The sequence below is a fragment of the Anser anser genome (genome assembly GCF_964211835.1).
Source record: "Anser anser genome assembly, contig: HAP1_SCAFFOLD_133, whole genome shotgun sequence".
NCBI lineage: Eukaryota > Metazoa > Chordata > Aves > Anseriformes > Anatidae > Anser > Anser anser.
The window spans coordinates 232,665-246,359 of record NW_028153510.1 but is presented as its reverse complement, the minus strand read 5'-3'; the positions used below and the strand labels follow the sequence as shown (position 1 = coordinate 246,359).

General features: G+C 52.7%; 1 pseudogene across 1 annotated transcript; it reads right to left on the bottom strand.

The window, feature by feature from the left end:
* Nucleotides 1–5,861: 5,861 nt before the first annotated feature.
* On the bottom strand, nucleotides 5,862–7,756 carry LOC310892033 (olfactory receptor 14C36-like; annotated as a pseudogene). The gene has a single exon. The product of its transcript is annotated as an olfactory receptor 14C36-like (transcript).
* Between the last annotated feature and the right edge of the window lie 5,939 nt (nucleotides 7,757–13,695).

Sequence of the window (13,695 nt, the reverse complement as noted above, 5' to 3'; positions counted from 1 at the left end):
GCGGTGTCGGTGAGGTACAACCTGTCCTCACACCCCTGTGCCACCTGGCCGGCACAGGCAGCAGAGGGAAAAGAGCTCTGGAGTCTAAGAAGCGTTTGGAATATGCTCCTTGTCATATGGTAGGAATTTTGGGGTAAGACCTCTGTGGAGCCAGGAGCTGGACTCGATGATCCTTGTGGGTCCCTTCCAACTCGGGATATTCTATGATTCTGTGATTCTATGCCTTCTTCCATGGAGGAAGGTGGAGGGGGCCTGCAGCAAATGTGTCTACTTACACAGAGATTTAGGCTTCAGACACCCCGTATTCTCAGCTCCACAGATTATACATGCCATGACAGAAGCTGTGCTGGGGAGGAGAGACCAGGGGCTGCTGCAAGGAAGGCGCCTGCACTTCAGGGGATGGCAGGGAGAGAGCAGCTCCCTCTCACTACCTGCCCATGTCCCTGCTGCCTGCAGCTGTCCCTGCCAGCAGCTCTTTCTCTGTCCCCACGTCTCCTCCTGTCCATGCTCACAGACACCATCCCATCCGCTGTGTGCCCAGCTCTGCCCTGCAGACACCTCCCAGGGACATCTCCCTGTCTGCAGGTCCTAAAGAACAGCTCAGAAAAGCCCTGGTGCAGTGTGTAAGCAGAGAGAAGGGAAGGGATATTCTCAGGTTCATCACTAACCTGTTTATGTCTCAGTTCAATGCAATAGGAAGTTCCTTCACCTGTGCAATCCCTACAACTCTGTTAACACAGAGCCTGCGCAAGAATTAGAGCAGGAAAATGCAGGCAGAGACTGCAGAAAGTGCCTTCTCTTTGCAGGCAGCCCCTGCCCTCCCCTTCCTCTGCCCAAGGCTGCTCTGCAGCACCTTCTCCTCCACACAGCACGAGCCACAACGAGACATCCTGGCAGCTCCTGGCCAGGCAGAGACATCCCGGATCCAGGAGCCCCTTCCAGGAACCTCTCCTGCACTGTCCTGCAGCCGGACACTTACCATGTGCAGAGCTGTGAAGGTTTCTCCTGCACTGAGCTCTCCTCTGCCCACACCCTCCAGGCTGCCTGGAATCACTTTCTGCCTGGGTGCCTGCAGTCAGAGCCCCCAGCCCTGCTGCGCTGTGCAGAGGAGCTGCTCCTGGGCAGAGCTGGCTCTCTGCACCAGGGCCCTCTTGCCAGGAGCTCTCTCTGTCCCAGGAGCCCGGCCCAGCTCAGCACCAGAGGCCCAGCCCAAGGCATTGGAATCACCCCTCTGGGGGCTTTGGTGATGGGCCCACGAACCTCAGGCACTGAGAGACAATTGAAGAAATCTCTCAAGAAGTCCAAGTCAGAGGCAAGTTTCCTGCAGTGTCTCCCTGAGGGCCAGCACTGACACAGCCTCCCTTGGAGCTCGTTAGAGCAGAACATTGGAGGAGGCAGTGAGAACAAGGAGACAAAGGCAGTGTAAAGGTGACACTGATGTGTAGACAACCTGGATGTGTTTCACCAAAGAAAAGGAACAGACCTTGTCCCCTGGCACCCAGGAAGGGAGATCTGTTTCTGTCACACACTGCTCAGGGCTCTTCCTGGGGCAGTAGGAGATGGGGATGTGCATGGCCAAGTGCAGGAGAATGGTATGACCCCTGCCTGGTTCATGGGTGGGGTCGAGGAGGCAATGATTCCCTGGTACTTTAATGACAAGCTGTCTCCTCATAGGCCTCAGTGGCAGAGACAACAGCCATAGCCATGGACACAAAGACCTGGGTCCTGTTGGGACTTTCAGCCTTGCCACAGCCCTCTATCCTGTCTACACCTGGCTGTTCAAAGGACTCCCACACTTGCACATCTTTCCCTGCTGGCTCTAGACCCTTGTCCGTGTGGTGTCTTACTGGATCTCAGCTGAGTCTGATAACTCAGATTTTCTTGGTGCAATGCTCCTCTTAAGGCAGCTCTGTTTGAAGCTGGCCTGGTTCCTGGTGAGTGGCACCACTGCTCGTATGGCATCCGTCGTGGTGTTCCAGGCCCTCCTCCTCTTGGGCACTGTTCACTCAGCAGGGTCTCAGTCTGCCCTCATGTGTGGGGTTCCTCTTCCTCTGGTGCAGGATTAAGCTCTTCTCCTTGTAAATGTCGAGAGGATTCTGTAGGCAAAATCCTGCAGTTTCTCAAGGTTCCCCCACAATGACACTCCATTCTGTCAGCTGTTCATGTCTGCAGGCAGACAGTTTAACCTTCACGTGATTGTGCTCTCTCTGACAAGATGGCAGCATCAGGAGTTGCAGGAAAGTTTGGATAATACAGGAGTAATGAGTTGAATGGAACTGCAGCACAGAGTCACAGAAGGGTAGGGGATGGGAGGCTGCCAGGTTCCGCATTTTCTGTGCTTCCTTCTCACGCATGCTGTCAGTTTGTCTGGAGCTGTGTCCTGAACTTTATGGGGCTGTGCAGGTCAAAGTTAGAAGGGCCAAAGCCCAGCTGGAGCTCAATCTGTCTATTACTGTCAAAGACAATAAAAACTGTTTATATAAATACTTTAATAAAGGAGGATTAAGGAGAATCATCATATTTTATTGGATGTGGGGGGAAACCTGGTGACAAGAGATGAGGTAAAGGCTGAGGCACTTAATGCCTTCTTTGCCTCAGTCTCTAGCAGCAAGACCAGTTATTCCCCTAGATATTTCTTCCTCCTCATGGCCAGTGCCACCCTTCCAAGGTGCACTTTGTGGCAGTTTTTTCTCTCCTGCTCTTTCCCAATACCAAAGAAAGCTCCATAAGGGTGGAAACCGCTCCTGAAGTAGGCATCCCAACCCATCAGGCTCCTTGCGGCCAGTCAGCCAACCAGACACAAGTCACCTCACCAGCATCTTCTAAGCCATGGGCTTGCTGCTGGCCTTGCAGCTTCTTGTGTAGACACAGCCAAGCCATGTGCCTCCTGCTGTCAAGTCATGGACTCAAGCAGAAGGGACAGCACAACCCATATGCGGGCCTTCTTTCTGCCTGGGTCCTCCTGGGTATGCAGGCAGAGGGGATCCCACAGTCAGCATGCCAACCTGGTGCCTTCTGCTGGCCTACCAGGGCCACTGGCAGATGTCAGCCAAAAAGTACAGATCCCAGGGAGAAGCCAAGGGTGACCTGTCAGCTACTTCAGACAGAAGTGACCTCACAGTCCCTTTCCATGACACGTTCCTGCTGCTGCCCTATCAACTGCAGAGACAGAAGTGACCTCACAGTCACTGCCACAGCCACATTCCTCCTGCTGGGGCAGGAGATCCTGAGGCAGAGCTGAGCTCATCAGAGCATTCCCACCCATCTCCTCCTTGTGTTTGACGAGCTGATCAGATCCATGGCCCCTCACATTCATCTTTGAATGCCATGTGACTGCACAGCAACCTCACGGCTCCTGCCCTGCGCCAAGGGGGTAAGCGCCTAAAGTTAAGGGTCAGGAGAGGGGCTGAAGGTGAGGAGGTTAATGCACAGGGATGGGGGCTTTGGGTGTTAGTTGTTCATGTATGGCATTAGTGACTAGAGCTCACTTTTCTGGGTTAGAGATGAAGCAAAATCTAGTGGAAGTGTTTGGTGTTCTGCTTGTGGTGTCAGGTCTGTGGTTAGGGTATGGTCAAGCTCAGTGGTTTAGGGTTTTGTTTAGGTCTGCAAGAAGACTAGGGTTAACTAGAGCATTTTAATGCTAGTGTTAAGGGCAGGGATCAGGGCGAGCAAGAGTGTAAGGGTAATGGAAAAAGGCTATGGACTAAGTTTGGCTTCAAGGGATATTGTGGTCAAACATTAGAGAAGTGGATTCCTGTCAGGGTGTGGAGTAGCATTTAGGTTTAGGGATTAATGGGTATGTCCAGACCTTGTCTTGGATGAGATGAACACCAGTATTTGAGGCAACTTCTAGTCAAGGTCAGCTCCCATCTGACCTCTCCTCATGCCTCCTCTCTCCTCTCCAGCTCTTCCTGGCCACCTCCCCGTGCTCCCCATGTGGCCCTGAGCTGGTGGTGCTATGAGCAGACCAAGCATGCTGTGGTGCCCAAGAGGTGACGGCACACTGGCTGTGCTGCACACGGTGGGAAGTAGACCTATCTGTATTGGGATCACTGCTGCTAAACTCTCACTCTGGATTCAACATCTGTGGCAGATGCTCAGGAAGACTAGGGAATATTTCCAAGGACTCTAGGGGTTTCCAGGTATTTTATAGATCCAGGCAGCTGTACTTCCCTGAGGATGAGAGGAACCCCTCTCCAACCTTCCTCCTTTGAGCATGCTGGTCCCTCACTGAATCCCACAGGCACTGAGTTCTTGTTTGCCTGGGGACATCAAAATTTGGCACCGTTCCTACGGGTGACTCCACCTTGGGCAATCTCTCACTTTGTAGGGCTCCAGGCACTGCCCACCCCGGGACATGCTCCCTAGGGAGAACCCCTGAGCTTCCCAGGCAGCTCCAAATTACTCTCCTAGAGGATGTCCTCTGCCCTGCCCCATGTGGGACAGACATGGGGATGTACCTCAGTGGCCATTCACCACTTTCACTGTCATCAGACACCAACAGGTTACTCCTAAATCCTACCCTTGATATCTCCCAACTCATATGATGGTGATGAGCTTTTTGTCTCCCAAACGCATGGAGTTACAGGCCTTCTGAGGTGCAGCAGCTTGTATTGGGCTTACGTGTCACTGTTTTGGTAGCAGGGGGGATCTAGAGCTGGACCCTGTGAGCAGAGTCCAGAAGCTGCCCCATGTTAAAGAAGAGCCAGTTACAGATGGCTCCAGAAGTGACCCGTCACCAGCCAGAGCCGAGCCAATGGGCGATGCTGGGTTGGCCTCTGTGAGAACAGATTTAAGGAAGGGGAAAAAAAATCTGCTCTGAAGCTGCAGCTGGGAGAGAGGAGTGAGAAAATGTAGTGAGAAGCAGTCCTTGGTACAGACACCAAGGTCAGTGCAGAAGGAGGGCAGGAGGTGCTCCATGCACCAGAGCAGAAGTTCCCCTGCGGCCTGTGGACAGGCCCCTGGTGGAGCAGGCTGTCCCCCTGCAGCCCATGGGTCCCACACGGAGCAGATCTCCACGCTGCAGCCCATGGAGAAGCCCCCGGTGGAGCAGGTGGATGTGGCCTGGAGGAGGCTGTGGTCCATGGAGGACCCCTGCCGGAGCAGACTCCAGGCTGCACTGTATCCCATGGAGAGGAGCCCACGCAGGAGCTGGGGGCCTGGGGGGATCAGTTCGGGAAGGATGGCATCCATGGGAGGGACCCCAGACTGGAGCAGGGGCAGAGGGTGACCATGAAGGAGCGGCAGACACAAAGTGTTATAGACTGACTGCAGCCCCCATTCCCCGTTCCGCTGCACCACTGGGGGGAGGAGGTAGAAGACGGTGGACGGGGGTGAAGGTGTTTTTAGGCCTTTAGTTTCTCACTGCTCTCGTCTCTTAGTAATGCTCAATAACTTAGCTGAATCTCTCTGCAAAGTCTGTTAAGACCATGACTGAAATATATCAGTCACCTGCCTCTCCCTTAAATCAACCCTGGAGTCCTTTTCCGCTCTTTTTTCTCCAGCTTTTCCTTTAGAGGGGGGTGAAAGAGCAGTGTGGAGGACTTCAGCTGCCCATCGATGTGAAACCACCACACTGCTCAGCCATGTTATTGGCAACATCTTTGAAAGAAGAGACAGGATTTCAGGCAGTGCACTGGGGAGATTCCATCTTATTAAGCAGATGCTAAGAGAGAGTACTGGCATCCAGGTAGACAAAAAATGTCCAGAGAAAAAAAAATAGCAATTTCATACCTCGGGAGAAGTGGGGTGAATAAAATACTTTTTTCTACTAACGTAATACATGGAAATGACACTGAAGATAAATATAATATCATGGTAATGAAAGTAAGTACCAAGCCTCCAAGGGAAAACAAAGGAAGTCACTTGTGGAGAAAGAGGAGAAATGTACCAATCTTAAGAAAAATCCATGTAATCACTTTCCTGATAGCACGCCTGAGCTCCTTGTTTCTCATGCTGTAGATGAAAGGGTTGAATATCGGGGGCACCACTGAGTACAGAAGTGCCACCACCAGATCCAGGGATGGGCAGGAGAGGGAGGGGGGCTGCAGGTAGGCAAACATGCCAGTGCTGAGAAACAGAAAGACCACAAACAGGTGAGGGAGGCACGTGGAAAAGGCTTTGTGCTGGCCCTGCTCAGAGGGCATCCTCAGCACGGCCCTAAAGATCTGCAAATAGGAGAGCACAATGGAAGCAAAACACCCCAAAAACTACTGAATGTGAGAAGCCCAGCTTCCCTGAGGTAGGAGTTAGTGCAGGAGAGCTTGAGGATCTGGGGGATTTCACAGAAGAACTGGTCCACAGCATTGCCTTGGCAGAGGGGCAGGGAAAATGTATTGGCAGTGTGCAGCAGAGCATAGAGAAAGCCACTGCCCCAGGCAGCTGCTGCCATCTGGGCACAAGCTCTGCTGCCCAGGAGGCTCCCGTAGTGCAGGGGCTTGCAGATGGCAACGTAGCGGTCGTAGGACATGATGGTGAGAAGGAAATACTCTGCTGAAAACAAGAAGACAATCAGAAAGACCTGTGCAGCACATCCTGCATAGGAAATGGCCCTGGTGTCCCAGAGGGAATTGGCCATGGCTTTGGGGAGAGTGGTGGAGATGCAGCCCAGGTCGAGGAGGGCGAGGTTGAGGAGGAAGAAGTACATGGGGGTGTGGAGGCGGTGGTCGCAGGCTATGGCGGTGAGGATGAGGCCGTTGCCCAGGAGGGCAGCCAGGTAGATGGCCAGGAAGAGCGCGAAGTGCAGGAGCTGCAGCTCCCGCGTGTCTGCGAATGGCAGGAGGAGGAACTCGCTGATGGAGCTGCTGTTGGACATCTGATCCTCCTGGGAATTGGGATCTGCTGCTCTGAATAGGGACGCCTCTCCAAGGAGGAAAGAGAATTAAATTGTTAGGGTAGACCTCTGTGAGGAAAACCTAGCCTATTTTATTATTATTATTTTTCTTTCTTTCTTTCTTTCTTTTTTTTTTTTTGAAACCATAAAAAACTGCCTCTTCACTTCTGGGAGGACTGGTCCTCTGCTTGATGTCAAAGTGGTGCTGCCTGAGGGTTCTAGTGGGGGCAAGAGACTCTGCAGGAGACAGTGCTGACCTATAGCAAGAAGTAAATGGAACATGGGGTGGTCTCAGATGAACTGTGTTTGATGTAACAAGGAGTTTTGGAGTACACTTTCTCAAAATTCACCCAACTGCAGAGCAGGGCTTTGTGCACAATGCTTTGGTTTGTTACTTTATACTTGTCCCCCTACACCTGTGGAGTGCATTTAAAGCACAAATCCTTGGCACATTTACTGCCCACCAAGTGAAACCTTGGCCTCCTGGGAGGGAAAGGGACTGTCCCTCAGGGCAGAGTGAGGACAGCTGGTGTGTCCATCACTCCTGGTCTCAGCTGCCCTGTGCAGGCACCTCTGGAGGATGGTCACACTCAGGTGTTCCCCTGAAAAGAACCTGGATGCTGCTTAGAGCAGAGGAATCCAGGTTCAAAGTGCAGATCTCCAAGCCCCTCACCCATCTCATCGTACCTGAGGAGGATCTCAGCGCCCTGCTTTTCACCACGGACACAGAGGGATCACAGCAGCTGCCCACATACAGCCATCCAGCAGCATTTCTATGGCCTTAGGACTGAAGATTCTTCTCCATGGGGATGCTAGATAACACAGGGCTGCTAGGGAAGAGCTGTGCCCTTCTGCAAGGCAGCCTGCAGCCCAGCAAAAGCCCCAGTGACATTAGGGCTGGAAGTCTATGGTGTGAGAAAAAGGAGAGTGGAGAGTGGCTCCAGGGGAGACATCTGCAGTACAGGGATGGCAGGGAGGTGCCTGAATCCCCTCTGCCATGGAGTTTCTGGGAGCAGCTCCCTCTCACTCCCTGACCATGGCTCTGCTGCCTGCAGCTGTCCCTGCCTGCAGCTGGGTCTCTGTCCCCACGCCTCCTGCCTGCAGGTCACAGCCCCCATCCCACCCACTGGGTGCTCAGCTCTGCCCTGCAGACACCTCCTGGCAGCAGGGCTCTGCCCAGGGGCAGCTCGCTGGGGGCACGTCCTAGAGACCAGGTCACACAGACCCTGCTGGCACTGCACGTGTGGTGGTGGAGCTTTTTCTGGGCTGAGGGGCAGGCAAGGGACTTGTTGGGGGTCCTTGTAACCCTCAGTGGGAAGGCTTAGGCATATCAGCCTCTTCTGGGAAATAGCAGCCTCTATTTCTATTCCCACAGCGACAAAGACGAGAAAACTGAAAGCAAATAGTCTGGAAAGCTGAGCCTAAAGTATCTAACCCCTGATTGTCTTCTCGCCTTAGATACATCCCAGTTGTGCTGTGGAGCTGTGAGCATGCTGTGGCCCTGGGGCTGCAGGGGAACCTGCTGGGAAACAGCCTGAAGGAATCCCTGGGCTTCCCTCCCTCCCTCCCCTGGGCACACACACTTCTTCACACCAGGCTCATTTCTCCTTTTAGGCTAGGAATCATATTTCTTTATTCTGTTTCTTTGTCCTGTTTACAAGCAGGACACACAGTCCAGATGTGGCACAATGCCCTCAGCCTGGGGCACAGGCAGGAAGAGATAGATCCCAATCTGCTGTCACAGGGCTGTGACATTGATAGAAGAGCTGATGAGGTGTTGGGGGACAGGTCCCTCAGCTTGGGGCGATGTGCTGGATAGGGACATATGAATGGGGGGATGAATAACAGGGTATTGTCCTCCATCTGAAGGAGCCACTCCTCTATGGGATGGGCAGCAGGTTGGGGGAGCCCTTGTGGGTGAAGCTCAGAGGAGAGCCAGTCAGGGTGACAGTGTGGTCGTGCTGGGTGGGTGCAGATTCTTCAGAAGAGACAAGCGGGGACGATCAACAGGGGTTTGCCCTCAGCATGAAAGAAGCTGCCTGGATGCATCGATCTCTTCTATGGACTGGGCAGCAGATTGGGAGGACCCTTGTGGGTGAGGGTCAAAATGTGAGTCAGTCAGGGCGACAGCAAGGCAGGAGGTAAATGGCTGCAGTCAGGCTGAAGAAGTGGACAAAGTCTTGTGGAAGCCATTGGAGTAAGCTGAGTTCAATGACTCCATGTCACCCTGGGGGCCTTTAATCACTCGGACGGTCACAGGAAAGGGACACTGCCGGGTGCAAACATTCCCGATGGTTTCTGTGGCTTCTTGGAGACAGCTTCTGAGCACAGCTGCCAGATGGACCGACCTAGGTGATGTTCACCGGGATCTGGGACTTGCAAACAGGAAAACTTGTGTCTTGACACTCCTCTTGCCAAATGCATGTTGTAGTCCAGCTGCTTTTCAGCACATGGAAAGAGATGAGGTTTCGGGGCCCAGCCCTACATCCAGCACTGCACGTTCTCACTCTTATCTTTCCCTGCAGCCCACTTGACATGGTGCAGCTGACACGGGACCAGGTACATCTGTGTGCAGTACAGTCAGGGGCAGTAGTCCTGCCTTCAGCATGCATCAGGTCTCCTGAAATGAGAGACTTGGTCAAGTTCTGAGAGAGAACCCAGAGTAGATCCTAAATCGGGATGGGTTCCTACTTCATTGTGCACACAAAGGCAAAAGTGGTCTCCTGCAGGCAGATCTGGCAGCCCGGCTGCAAGGGGCAGGCCGCCCCTCCACCTCAACCTCTTCATGGGCGCCTTCTCCTAGAGGCTCATGGCCATGGCCAACGGGTAGCAGCCTTGAGGAGTGCACCACGTCTATCACAGACCATTTTCCCCACTCTCCTCTCCATCTGTAGTGCTTCCATACTCCTCTCCTTCACAATGATGTGCAGAGGGTATGTTTGCCATTCCCTCGTGTACCACCTCTGCCTCCTGCATGGCAGACCAGGGGATGGTGCTGAGGCCATCTCTAAGTACAGGGCCCATTGGGCTGTCCCAGAAGGAGGATCCCGGCGTGTGCTGCAATTCCTTCCATATAACACATCCTACTTCTCCAAGTGAGGGACATGCAGTGAAGAGGAGTTCAGGCACACTGAGGGGATGCTCCATCCCAGGTGCCTTCACTCCCATCTTTTGAGAAAAAAGCCCAGGCCCAGGACAAGCCTCAAACCCAAGCCTCCTGGGAGGGCTCCCAAGAGCAGAGGCGTGTTGGTGCAGGAAAACAGCGGTGACTTCTCCAGTGCTCCACTTCCTATATCCAATGGCCTTTGTCACCATTTGCAGATGTTCCTGGTGGATTTGTCAGGAAATGCTGGAAAAGAGCTGGCCAGAAGGGAGGTGACTGTTTCTCAGGACAAGAAGGGAAATCTCTCGTCTCTCTCTTGAGCTGTGCTGTCTCCATGCTTGCGATATCATAAGCCTTCAGATGACACGTGCTGATGTCACAGGGGGGTGGATGCACTGCATCACCAGGATATCGTCACTGGAGCAGCACCAGTGCCGGCACTTCCCTGCAAGGCCTGGTCCCTGCTGGGCACTGCTTGGGTGCTCCCCACCGCTGTCCTTCTGTGGCCAGGAGTGGGGGCAGCAGGCAGCAAGGTTGCACTGGGCGACCCTCGCTGACGGGCGGAGGAGCAGGGGCACCTTGCAGAGGAGCTGTGGTTGAGGAGCCAGGGCAGGCATTCCTTGTCCTGAGCTGAGGGCCAGCAGAGAGCGAGATGGAGGGCTGCTGGAGTGCGACCATCACCTCCAACCTGACTTGCCTGTTTCCAGTGCTCCTGCAGCTCTCCTCCAAAGGTAAGGGTGTCAGGAGCCCCTTCCCAAGGGTTGGCCGAGGGGCTGTCAGCTGTCCAGAGCTCCTAGTCCAGGGCTTTGGGAGGAGGCTGGATAGGGCTGATGGCTGCTGCAAGAGCCCTGCCTGAGGGTCCTTCTGGGCTCAGGGGACAATGTGGCAGTCAGGATTCCTGGGTCCTGATGCTAGGGCTGCCCTGAGCCCCAGGGCTCCTCTGGGCATGGCTGAGACTTCTCCTGATGGGGACAGTCCAGGGCCAGGTTTCCCTGGGAGCTAGTGCTTCTTTGAGATCTGGCTCTGGGAGGAAAGACCTCTGGTGTCCCAGAGACTTCTGTGGCCTGCAGCTCCCACAGGCCTCTCAGGGATGTGCCAGAAATGCCTGTGTTGGAAATCAAGCCTTCCTCTTCTACTGCTGTCCTTCAGGGGAACCTCTGTTCCTTCTCTTCTGTGCAGCCAGGCTGGCAGAGCATGTCCTGGGTGTTGAGATGCCATCCCTGGGTGGCCACAGTCCTGGTGCTGAACCCTTTCCATCTCCATTCCTGTGGTGGTGTTATCCAGCTGCGCAAGTGAACTCCACGGCAACTGCCCTTTCACTTCCAACCTACAAGGAAAAGGGGGAGAAAATATGATTACAAGAGCTCAGGGGTTGGGGTAGAGCACGAGGTCACCCACCAAATACCATCATGGGCATCAGTTATCATCACGGGCAAGACAGACTTAGCATAGGCAGATTAATAGAATTTATTGCCTATTACCAGTGGACTACAACCATCAGGAACCACAAGCAAACTAAAAACACCATTCCCCCCATCCAGCCTCTTGTAACTCCTTCCCCTGAGTGGTGCAGGGGAATGGGGATTGCCATCAGTCCATGACACTTGTCTCCACCGCTCCTTGACAATCCATCTCTGCCCTCTCTGGGTCTCTCCTGCGGGATGCCCTCCTTCCTGAATGGGTCCTGCGTGGGGCCCAAAGGGTTGAGATAATAACAGATATGACCAGATCATTTTAAAATAAAATGGTTACAAGCATTATATCTGCTTCATAGCTGCTGACCACAAGGTGTATTTTTTTATTTATTTTTTAATCTTGGTGTAGTAGTTGTCTTTCGCCTCAGAATTCTGTTAGATAGCACATTACGTACTCGGCGTATTCCCTGTTGTGCTGGGGGCTTTCTGGGGGCTGGTTTCTGGTTATTAGTTTACTCTACTGGGTAACGCTACCTCATGTTATGACGAAATTGCTGGTCATGAGACTAATCTGGTAGTTGTACTCAGCATTGCTGTCACCTCCATACTTGAGGAACCATCTCCCAGAAACTATTCATAATTAACAGTTGTTACCTTTTCTCCTCGGGGAGCCAATCTATGGGATGGATGAGGGGGGACACTTCTTCTCCCCACTTCTTCCCTTTCCCTTTCTCCTTCACCTCCCCCTTTCTCCTCCAGGCTAGTTACAATAGCTCTTCAAAAATCTGAATATCCTTGGGTTGTTCAAACCAACTTCTTCTTATTCTTATCTCTCCTGAATGTGTTTCAGGTTTTGTTTAAGGTTAGGGTAACCTATTTCTAGAATGCCACACAGGGATGTGCCTTGAGGCAGGATAATTATGAGTGGCAGGGAGTGTGGGAGGATATGGGCGGGCACCTAGAACTGTAGACACCTGCAATGCTTTGTTACTTCACCCATGAACAAGGGCAGAATCCTAAAAAAAAAAATCACTGAATGCTTGAAAAAGGAGTGCCATCACCCTGGCAATTCCAAAGAGACAGAAATCACTGCAATGTGCTGGGGCTTGGCCTTTGCTTACTGAGTTGCAATCTACACAACTCCAAGCCCTGCGACTGGGCCACAGAACCAAACTGTGCCTGTATCAGTCATACGTATACATGAGAAAAAAACACCTTGTTTAGCAAGGAAAGAAACTCCTACTCATACAGGGAAGGAGGAAGAAGAAGATGAGGCAGGCTACTCCCAAGTAGGGCCATCAGAGGAACACGTGGATGAAGAGTGAGATATCATAAAATCATCAGTAAGCACCTGATCACTGTTCCTTGGGGAGCCATGAAATGTGCGAAAAGATTTCAGCCATCATCTAGGCCAGCACATTGTCACCTGGCTGATCTGATACTGGGATAACAGGGCCAATAGCCTGGAATTAGAGGACAGGGAAGCCAAGCAGCTGGGATCCCTCCCCGGGGAAGGGGGCATTGACAAAGCAGTTGGAAAGGGGGCACAAATCCTCACTCTCTTGAGGCAAATCCTGTCAGGCCTAAAGGAAAGGTATCCCTTCAAGGAAGATGTTGTATGTCACCCAGGCAAATGGACCACCAGGGAGAGAGGCAGCCCGTATCTGATGGAATTGGCCATGCTGGACGTGATTTATGGTGATTTATGCACATTAAACAGTTTTCTACCTTGCCCGGTCCCTCACAGGATCCTTCGGTTGTGGGGTTGCTCAGGGTCGAAGTGCCAGTAGCTACCCAAATGGTGCACCAGTGGCAATATGGCACTATCCGAGACAACCCTGATTACCATATATATGCTGATTCATTAACTGGAGAGCCAAGGACTGATCAGCAAAACTCGCTCACCCTTTAATAATCCCATAGGGTCAGTGCAAATGTCTAATGGAGAGCTGCAACTAACAGTGGAGTACTGTGTCTAGAATGAAGTCACACCAAATTCAATAGGTCATCTATAGTCTTCTCTCCTTACAGTCTTAGCTCTAAGAGCAGTTAAATGATCCCTTACAGTATCTGAATGCTGCTGTCCGATCCCTTCCTGGGATCATAAGGAACCAGTACCTCCAGGCCAGAACACTCTCCCTGTACCCGTGGATGCACACCCTAAGGTCCCATGAACTGTTAAGGGTGTAGTTTGCAAAGTAACCACTGATTTTGTCCCCACCCACCACCTGTTGTACCCCTGCAGAGTCCTGCCTCAAGGCACAAAGGGCAGGGAGACCTTGCTGGTGAGAGCTGAGGCCCTGTGGAGATGTCTGAGACACAACAGCCATTACAGCCATGGGGCA